We start from the raw sequence: 10039 nt of genomic DNA, 5'->3' as shown, positions 1-10039 counted from the left end.
ATGAAAAAGTTTTCAACATGAAATTTGTTACCCTTGATCTCACATTTCCAAAAAGTCGAAGATCATATCATTTGGCCAAGAAATGAAGGACTTGCGCATGGGTTCTTTTCAAAGGTTCATTTGGATGGATTTCACATACACTTTCCAATCTCCATTGCATGACCACATGACATGATTTCAGCATTGCACATTGTTGATTTTGGACCTGAATACGTCACTTGATGGGGCTATCACACGCCCATGCAAGGAAATTTCCAAATTTGGCAAATTTTGGAAGTGTGTGTAAATGAATCACAATGCCTATAAATACAACCCTCTTGGCTCATAATTAAAGACCTCATGCCCAAGCTTTGAACCTGCACTCCAAACCCTCACCATTAAAGGATAATCTTGAAGGTTTTTATTTGAAAATCGAGCTTCAAATCTCATTCTGTTTTGAGATTGAAACTCCAAGAGTCCAGGCTTTTCTTTGATCCAATTCGTCTCCTACAAGCTTTTGAAGCCAAGCCAAGGACAATTGGAAGCAAGATCAAGCAAGGTTGAAGCTCATTCGAAGGTGATTTTCCAGAATTTCCATCTCTTTGATTCTCTCTCAATTCTTCACTACTCTTTGTGATTTTTGGTTTGTTGAAGTCCTATCAATGTAGGCAACAAGATTGAATTGCTTTGAGGTCAAATCGAAGCAACTCAGTTCATGATCCTCAAAATTCAAATCCCTGTATATTTTTATATACTTGGAATTGGAGAAAATTGAGGCCAGATTCGTGAACCTGAGCATTTTCTCTTTGAAATACTGTCCTTGTTTTCCATTTTTATTTGAAATGAAGTTGGACCGGTCCGATGGAGGTCATCGGAGAAGAAGACCGGAGCCCTAGCTCCGTGATGTGCTGGTGCGTATCCTGGCCATCTGATCTATTTGAGATGTTTTAATCTTGGCCTTTGGTTCTGATTACCACACGTGTGATGCATTGACTAAGGTTTAGCAAGGAACGCTCACGTTTGGCCATCAGATATGTCACCTCAATTAATGAGGGAGATCTAACGGCCCTTGTTTTTTTTGTATTTTCTAAATTTTCATTTAATCCTTTTATTTTGTTTAAATCAGAATAATTTCATTTTTAATCCAGAAAATATGGGACTATCACCAAAAATCTTTAAATATTTTTCTCTTTCATTTTCTAAATTAAAATTATTTTTTGGATTAAATTTGATATTTTTCATGAATTAAATGTTTTTGTGCATATTTTAAATTGTTTTAAAATACTTCTGACTTTTCAAAAATCATGAAATTTTTTGTCTAAGGTCCTTTGACCTTGTCTGGCCTAGGATAAATCTCTTGGCCACTTATTTGGTGTTTTGAAGAGGTTTTAGGTTTTGACCAAATTAAATTGTATTTTAATACATTTTTAATTGATTAATTGTGTAAAAATTATGTTGAGCCATTTTTATGATCTTGTGATGTTTGAGTATTTGTTTGGGTCTTGGTCAAGGTTGATTTGACTTTTGTTGAATTAAAACCATTGGATTTAGGGGATTGATGAAATGTACATTTCATCTCCCAAAATGAATGAATGGTTTTAATTTGATAAAGTTCCTCCCATGACCAATTTGTATTTCTATCATTCCCTACCCCCTTCATCTTCATCCTTATTCTTTTCCATTCCTTTCATTGACCAAGGAAATCTCTAATGTCTTAAGGCTAATTGGTTCATCAATGACCTTGTGTCAAATGAACCAATACAAGTATGACTGAGATAGGTCCATCCCTCTTGATCTTTTCTTTTAGTGTGTGGTATGTTTTAGGAGTTTGGTTCATTATACCAAATCTCTAACATGCATTAACACCTAAATTTTTATTGCCCGACCTCAGATAGTTATGACTTCTACATAAGTCCAATTACGATTGCTTAACATAGAGCTAAATTTGACCCTAAAGGCATATTGTTCTAGTAAGTGAGATTGTAAGTCTCCCATCTTTTATGGTATTGCATGGAAACTTGACCTTTTTTCCTTCCCATGGAAGATGTCTTGGTAAGGATTCATGCTTGTGAATGGATGGTTGAGTGTTCTCCAAATAATGACTTAATCAATTAAAAAAAACATTATTAACACTTGACTAACCTTTGACTAACATTTGACTAACTCTTATTAATATTTATTTACTTTCAATTCATTTACTTTATGCAATTTAAATTCCAGTCATTTACCATTCATTGTGATTTACATTTCCTTTAACTTGTTTATGTTTATGCCATTTTTACTTTGCTCATTTGAGCCATATCTTATGATTGTATATATTGTTTGTGCATTTTGATTTTGTTTGTGGTCTTAGGACTTTAAAACACTTAATAAACAACAAAGACCCTAAAAAACATTTGGCAGACTGTTGATCTTGATCTGAACTTTTGGACTTAGGATTAGCATACATTCCCTGTGCAAAAAGGACTTGGCCAATGCCAATATTTTGAGACCAAGTTATTGTGAACTGAGCCTTCATCTGATGCAAGTCTTGGGATTTATTTGAATTCGTCAGATACTTTGTCTTGGTGCTAATTGTTATTTTGATCTTATGTCTGATGGTTTCTTCTGAGTTGATCAAGGAATATTTCATATGGTACATGAGAATATAAAGAAGACTGCTAGCTATGGAATTTGCTTGCTTGAATGTGGCTATCTTTATTTGATGCCTTAATCTTCTTTATGTTTGGATATTGCTAATTGCTTATTGAGTACTGCTTGATTCAAAGTCCAAAGGGAAAATGAGTTTTCTATATGACATTCTTGTCTGTTGGATTGCATCTCATTGGTCAGATCTTTTCAACTCTTAACTTTTAATTTTATGCTTAGGTTATCCTCTTCATCTTCTCTCACTTCTTAAATTTCAAAATCTCTCCCCCTTTTCAAAAACTTTCTTTGCTTGTGATTTCAAACTTAGACCTTATTTCAAATAGAAACTTTGGTCTTATGCCAATGGATTTTCAAACTTTTTCTTAAATCAAATTTGTAAATAAACTTAATCATATTGACTTAAAATTTCAAAAGACAAAAAGAACTAACAACTTCATCCAAAAATTTTGCCCTTTGTGCCCTTTTCATTTAAACTTTTAATAAAAGAAATTCACCAACTTTGAAATTGTTACCATGAACAACAAGGTTTTGACCCCTCATTTTTATGTTGGTACGTAGGCACAAGTTTGAAGGTCTTGTCAAATACAAAAACATAATCAATGAATTCTTTTCTCATCCCCACACTCTATTTTTCTCAATCATCTTTTATACCAAACACATATGCATACATAAAAAAGGGCTCCCTAGGTGTACCTATGACATTTTGGGTGTTAACACATTCCCTTTGTGTAACCAACCTCCTTACTTGTAATCTCTGACATTTTATTAGTTTTGATTTGAAAACTTCTTTTCTTTGGGTTTTGTTCGTACTTTTCTCTTTTCCTTTGGAAACAATAAAAGCGCGGTGGCGACTCTGGTTTTATTGATGTTAAGCTTATCCATAGCTTGATGGTCATGAATTCATTGCTATAGAAATTAAGTGGCGACTCTGCTGGGGAGTAGTCCTCAGTGGGTTTAGCCTACTTTTTTATGTGTATATAATTGTATATTTGATGTTTGTATATATTTTTTTATGTGATATAATATGTCTATTGTGATTGGTGATCTCTGAGTGGTGAGATAAGTTCTAACCCAAACTTGAGTGCATGTAAGATAAGAGGATGGTATAGTCATGTTTAACTTGTGTGGAGTAGTTCTTAACAAGTTGGCTTAAGACCCATCTACTCAATGAAGACCCTTTTGGAGTTACTAATGTCAAACAAGTCATTAATGGTTAGGCATTACTTTCTCTGATTTGGGGTCCGAGAAGCTGAGGACCGTAGAACATTTAACCCAACTTGGCCTATTTAGGACGTAGTGCAGAGACTGTTCATGTGTAGACCTGATAACATTTGTTACGCAATACTACACTCATACGTGTTTCTCTTGAGAATATTATGGGTTGATGAGTCAGTCATCCTAACATGTAATATCCGATAGACGGGATTAAGACTCTGGGAATTTTCGTAGAACATGATCTATAGGTTTTTATCCTTAGTACACTCCTTTGGGATGGTTCTTAACCTGACTCTATGCTCGTGACTCACAACAAACCCTTTGAATCTCGGTTGATCCGATCAAGTCTCGTCAATATCAATGGAACTTGGGTGTTGATAAGGTGAAAACCATAATCCACCAAAATGGATGATTGATCTTGACAATGACTTGATCCATCCCTTGATCTTTGTCTGTGTTTTCCTTGTGTGTGATCCCTTGTTTGTGATTGTTGCATCCATGCATACATGTGCATCATAACATTCATCACAGAAAATAAATTTCAAGGAACTGGGATCTTATTTGCAAATATTTTTAGACCATGGATTGTGGACGAAGGAACACTAAGAAATACAGTTTCTGATGTCCTGGTTTGAAAGAGCTAAGGAAGTTATCATCTTTTTTATTAGATCCCTTGGAATTCAAGCAACGTCATGGGAAGCTTTTGTCTGTATTATCTACTAATGTAGTTGAAGGACTTCTGAGTGTCTTGGTTCAGTTTTATGACCCTCTCTATTGATGCTTCACTTTTCCTGATTATCATCTTGTGCCTACGTCAGAGGAGTATGCCCATCTCTTGGGAATACCCGTATTTGACAAAGTACCTTTTAGTGGATTGGAGGAGATTCCAAGATCTCATATCATAGCTGAAGCTCTTCATCTGAAGAAATATGAGGTTGATGCTCATTTGGTGAAGAAAGGAGGTATTCTTGGGTTGACTTCTAAGTTCCTGATCACACTGAATCACACCGTGTTTTTGACTCGGATTTCACATGTTTATTAGGTATTTATTATCATTTTGCTTGTGTTATGCTCTCTTTTAGGTTGTTTTCAGATATTTAGCTCTTTCGGGACCCTTTTAGAAGAAACGAAGCAAAAATACCAAAAATTAGGGTTTTTCGGCAAATATTGTACACATGGCGTTATGCATGGTGGCCGCTATAAGAGAGGCCATGACTCATCAACCCTCAACCAGGAGGTAACCGCCAAAATCCCATGAACTTTCCCATTTCCACACATGGCGGGCGCCATGAAGGGGTGGCGGGCGCCACCTTTGTATTTCACGTTCCCACTAAGGAGAAGTTGAAGGGCACCATGGTCTTTGCAAGCTGCTGAATTCCTCTATAAATAGGCCGTTATAGTTCATTTCCAAATCATCCAACTTAGTTTACAACACTAAGACTATATTTATCATTTGTAAAAGCGGTAATCCGTCACATCGAGGGGTTATCGCACCTTAGTGAGATTGAGTTGGAGCACTTCGATTTTGTTGTCGTCTTTATCTTCAGAGTCGAAGGTTTATTTTCCTTGTACCATATTTAAAGCCTCCGTTTGGAGCAGGTTCTTATTTAATCACTTTTATTTATTTTGCTTGTCATGCTTTACTTTATTTAATTTCTCGCCACGCTTTACTTTATTTAATTCTTGTCATTGTCTTTACTTTATTTAATTTCTCGCCACGCTTTACTTTATTTAATTCCTGTCATTGTCTTTACTTTATTTAAATCTCTCGCCATTATTTTTATTGCTCGTTTTAATTACTTTACACACTTTACTTGTTCTTTACGCCTTACATTCTAAAACAACTTTTCATCATGATCAATATCGTTGTGTTTGTTGGTATTATCATGTCTGGCTAAATCTTTCAAAGGTTAGAATGTAAGGGTCGCGGTTAAAGAGATGTTTCACATATTGAATTTGTATAAATGCTTTAAAGGCTGTTTTGATTTTTAATTTGAGTTTTCTGAAACAAACTTGGTTAGTTTTAACTACTCAAGGAGTGAGAAAGCACCCTGGCTTAGTTAATTAGGAGTTTTTATCACTTTAAGGAAAAATGATTTTTGAAACTGTTTTCAGACGCGTTGATAGATTTAAAATCAGGAAACTCCTTGGGTAAACTTTCCAAATCAAAATCACTTTTCAATTAAGTTTACGAGTCTTATTTCTTAAAAATAAGTTTACTACTTTAGCGTTCTGCGCACCTTTTATAAGTGACAATAAAAGGCCTTAATTTAAGGGTAAACTCGGTTCTAAATACGCGAAAGCGACAATTCCTGTTAAATGGATTCTTTTCAAGAGTAGAAAACATTGCCCCATAAGTAGTTATATTTAGACAATCGAAACATCGTTTAACTGACGTGAAATACATTCAAACCTGTCTTTATCTGCACCACATTTATTATTTCGTTATTTACTATTATTTTGAAACATCAATATCTCTTTTATACAGCCTTAGATAAACATCGTAACGATAGTAATCGATAGATTGACGATTTGGTCTCTGTGGGATCAATATTCTTGTATATTACTCTGATGTGATTCGTGCACTTGCGAATACAACGATCAAGTTTTTGGCGCCGTTGCCGGGGACCAACTTCATCAAATTTCGTACCCTGTTGTTACACCGTCTAGCGGAACCCGAACGTTACACCCGTACACGTCTCTTACTCATCCGAATTAAGAAAGCTATTGCCGAGAATCGCGACCGGAGACCTCTTAAGGAATTTGCCCAACCCTCTAACGAGGAACCTAGTTCGAGTATAGTAAACCCCCTCATTCCAGCCAACAATTTCGAACTAAAACCATCTTAACTGCAATTAGTGCAACATAACCAATTCGCGGGTCTCGCTACTGAGAACCCAAATCAACATTTAAAAGTTTTTATCCAACTGGCCGACACTTTTAAATCCAACGGTGCTTCATCTGATGTGATCCGTTTAAGATTATTCCCTTTCTCCCTCAGGGATAGAGCACGTTCATGGTTGGATTCACTTCCAGCTAACTCAATAACTACCTAGGAAGACCTTAGAAGAGTATTCCTTGCTAGATATTTCCCCCCTAGTAAGACTACTGTTCTTCGAAACCAAATAACTAGATTTACTCAAAACCAATGAGAATCGCTTTTTGAAGCTTGGGAGAGATATAAAGAGTTGTTAAGAGTCTGTCCACACCATGGCCTAGAACAATGGTTGATCGTTCATACCTTCTACAATGGACTCCATTATAACACAAAGATGAGCATCGACGCTGCCGCAGGTGGCGTGCTGATGAGCAAACCTTACCCTGAAGCTTGTGACATAATTGAGGATATGGCCCAAAACCATTACCAATCGGGAACTGAACGAGCATCAATAGAGAAAAAGGAGACCCAAGGTGGAATACATGAGATAAGCTCTATGGACATGATGTAGGTGAAAATGGACGCTCTAGCCCTTAAGGTCGAACATATGTCTACAAACACTAACACCGCAGTAGTAGTCCACACAGAGTGTGAACTTTGTGGATCTAAACGACACGAATCGGAGGAATGTAACCTTTTGAACGACCTAAACACCTACCAAGTGAATTACGCCCAAGGTAACCCAATTTCCAACACTTACAACCCTGGATGGAAGAATCACCCGAATTTTTCCTATAAAAACCAGAACCCTATCCAAAATTATACACCTCAGAGACCACAAGGTTATCAAGCCCAAAAACCAAATCAACCTATGCAAGTTGTGCCCCCAGAAGCCTAACCTTGAGAAGATCATGAAGAGCTTTATATCAGGCCAGACTCAGCAAAATAAGGAATTCCTAAACCAGAACATTCACATAAATGAACTGATAACGCAATTAGGGACCAAGGTTGATCAGATAATCACTCACAACAAGATGCTTGAAACCCAGATCTCACAGGTAGCACAAAACAAATCCCTACAAACTACACCTGGAGGACAATTCCATGGACAACCTCAACTCAACCCTCGAGGGCAAGCTAACGCTATCTCATTACAAAGTGGGACCGCTTACGAAGGGCCTCATAACCCAGCAATGAGCGAGTCCAAAACTTCTAAAGAAAATATACCTACCAATCAAGAAGAGGAACCGGTGGAACCCGAAAAACAAACCGACCAAGAAGGAGAAGCCAAGGATAAAACTTACAAGTCACTGTCATACCTCAATTTTGTCCAGCCATTTGTGGTTTACCCATGAGATCTTTTTATTTTAAAGGACCATTTGCATAAGTGTGTTCATAATCTAAAATGTGGTTTGAATCTTTTTACATTACTAATCCAAAACCTATTTTTTCTATTAGTAAGTATTAATAGCCACGTTATTATTTCTATGATCACTATTTACTAGTCCATTTACACATCCCAAATATTTATACCAAGTTCTAAGTTCTTCATGGGTTCCCAAATTAAATTTGCATTTTTTTAGAAACATGTATGTGTCGTTTTTAAATTAAAAGCTTCATATTTAGATTTTTTGTATTTAAAATAGAATTGTGTTGTTTTTTAAAGTCCCATATTTAGATTTTTGTATATAAAATAGAATTGTGTTGTTTTTAAATTAAAAATCCCATATTTAGATTTTTATATTTAAAATAGAAATTTGTTTTTAAAATTAAGTCATTATACTTAAATTAGAAATTTGTTTTTAAATTAAGTCATTATACTTAAATTAGAAATTTGTTTTTTAATTAAGTCATTATACTTAAATTAGAAATTTGTTTTTAAATTAAGTCATTATACTTAAATTAGAAATTTGTTTTTAAGTTAAGTCATTATACTTAAATTAGAAATTAAAAAAAAAAACTAAACTAAATAGTTACATTTTAACTAAGTAGAATTTGCTGCAAAAAGGTCCCTAATTCTAATGGCCAAGACTAGCGCGCCTCCAAGTGTACTGTCCTACAGCCTACTTCTTCTTCCCATTCCATCAAAGCCACCTCAGAGCTGTAACCTGCAGAGAAAAATAGCTTATTTAAAAAGCACTTTTTAAAAGCACTTAAAAAACTGAAAAAACAACTAATCAAATTACTAAGTTCAAAGATTTATCCAGAGGATTAATTGGAACATCTGAAAAGGCATTGCAACAATGGCTTAAATAAGAACAAATCAAATCCCACATAATCTGGGATGAGACAAATTGAAAAAGAAAAGAGTTTTTTAAAACTGATAAAATTCTTCATAAAACCTGGATGAGGGGTTAAGAACAACAGATGACAGTAAGAGATTTTTCAAAAAGAAACTCTAAACATAACAGCAAACACAGCCATAAACACACAAAGTTATTTTTCTTCAAAAACCCAAAATCAAGAACAACATAAACACAACAAAGTTATTTTTTCTTCAAAAACCCAAAATCAATAACAACATAAACACAACAAAGTTATTTTTTCTTCAAAACCCAAAATCAAGAACAACCTAAACACAAACAAAGTTTTCTTTCAAAAACCATAAAGAACACAACAGCAAGAAATTTCTAAAAAAAACTAAAAACTTACGGAAAAGCAAGAGGAAGGTAGTTCACCTCACTGAAGAGTCGCTCGCCGAAGAGAACCGTTGCCTGCATCCGGAGGATCTCACCGAACCCGGAGATTTTCAGAACTTCCGATTTGGTAAATAATTCACCTCTGTCTTCCTCCATGAGTTCCCTTTTTGTAGATTTTTCGGTTGAGTTTGTTTTCGTATGATTTTATGTCGTGTGGCTCGAAATTATGAGAAGGAGAAAGAGGGAAGTGGTTCATGAAAAGAGTTAGGGAAGAGAGAGAGTGAAGCGACGGAGAAGAGCGGAGGCTCCACCGTGAGCCGCCGCCTCCGATCGTCTTCTCGAAGAGAGAAGAAATTTAGGGTTCGTGAAAGGAGGTGCTCTATACAAAGCCCTTTCGTTTGAGTTTGGTACGAAGAGAGAGAAAAGCTTTTGAATAAATGACGTTTTATTTTTCTATTTTCTTTTTTAACCGTGTTTGGTATTGGTTAGGTGGCGGTGACAAGTGTCACCAACCCTGGACATTTGTCACCGTTCAGGAAAAGAAGCCTCATAGGTCAACAAGTTTGACCAGACCCTTCATGGGTTGTTCCTTTGCTCTTAGGCCCATGTTCCCTGATTGTTCACACCCCCACAGTTTAGAATAGAACAAATACTATTGTTAATATCATTTTATTTTATT

The 10039-nt window shown here is 35.6% G+C and overlaps 1 long non-coding RNA gene and 1 other non-coding gene across 2 annotated transcripts; both read right to left on the bottom strand.

Moving 5' to 3' along the window:
- Positions 1–6953: 6953 nt before the first annotated feature.
- On the bottom strand, positions 6954–7060 carry LOC127099599 (small nucleolar RNA R71). Its single transcript, XR_007794083.1, has one exon. It is a non-coding gene; the product is annotated as a small nucleolar RNA R71 (small nucleolar RNA).
- Positions 7061–8618: 1558 nt separating this feature from the next.
- On the bottom strand, positions 8619–9710 carry LOC127097481 (uncharacterized). Its single transcript, XR_007793049.1, has 2 exons — positions 9400–9710; positions 8619–8829 (listed from the first exon to the last, which is right to left on the bottom strand). It is a non-coding gene; the product is annotated as an uncharacterized LOC127097481 (long non-coding RNA).
- Positions 9711–10039: the final 329 nt, after the last annotated feature.

The sequence above is a fragment of the Lathyrus oleraceus genome, chromosome 6 (assembly GCF_024323335.1).
Source record: "Lathyrus oleraceus cultivar Zhongwan6 chromosome 6, CAAS_Psat_ZW6_1.0, whole genome shotgun sequence".
NCBI lineage: Eukaryota > Viridiplantae > Streptophyta > Magnoliopsida > Fabales > Fabaceae > Lathyrus > Lathyrus oleraceus.
This window is presented reverse-complemented; position numbering and strand designations above follow the sequence as displayed.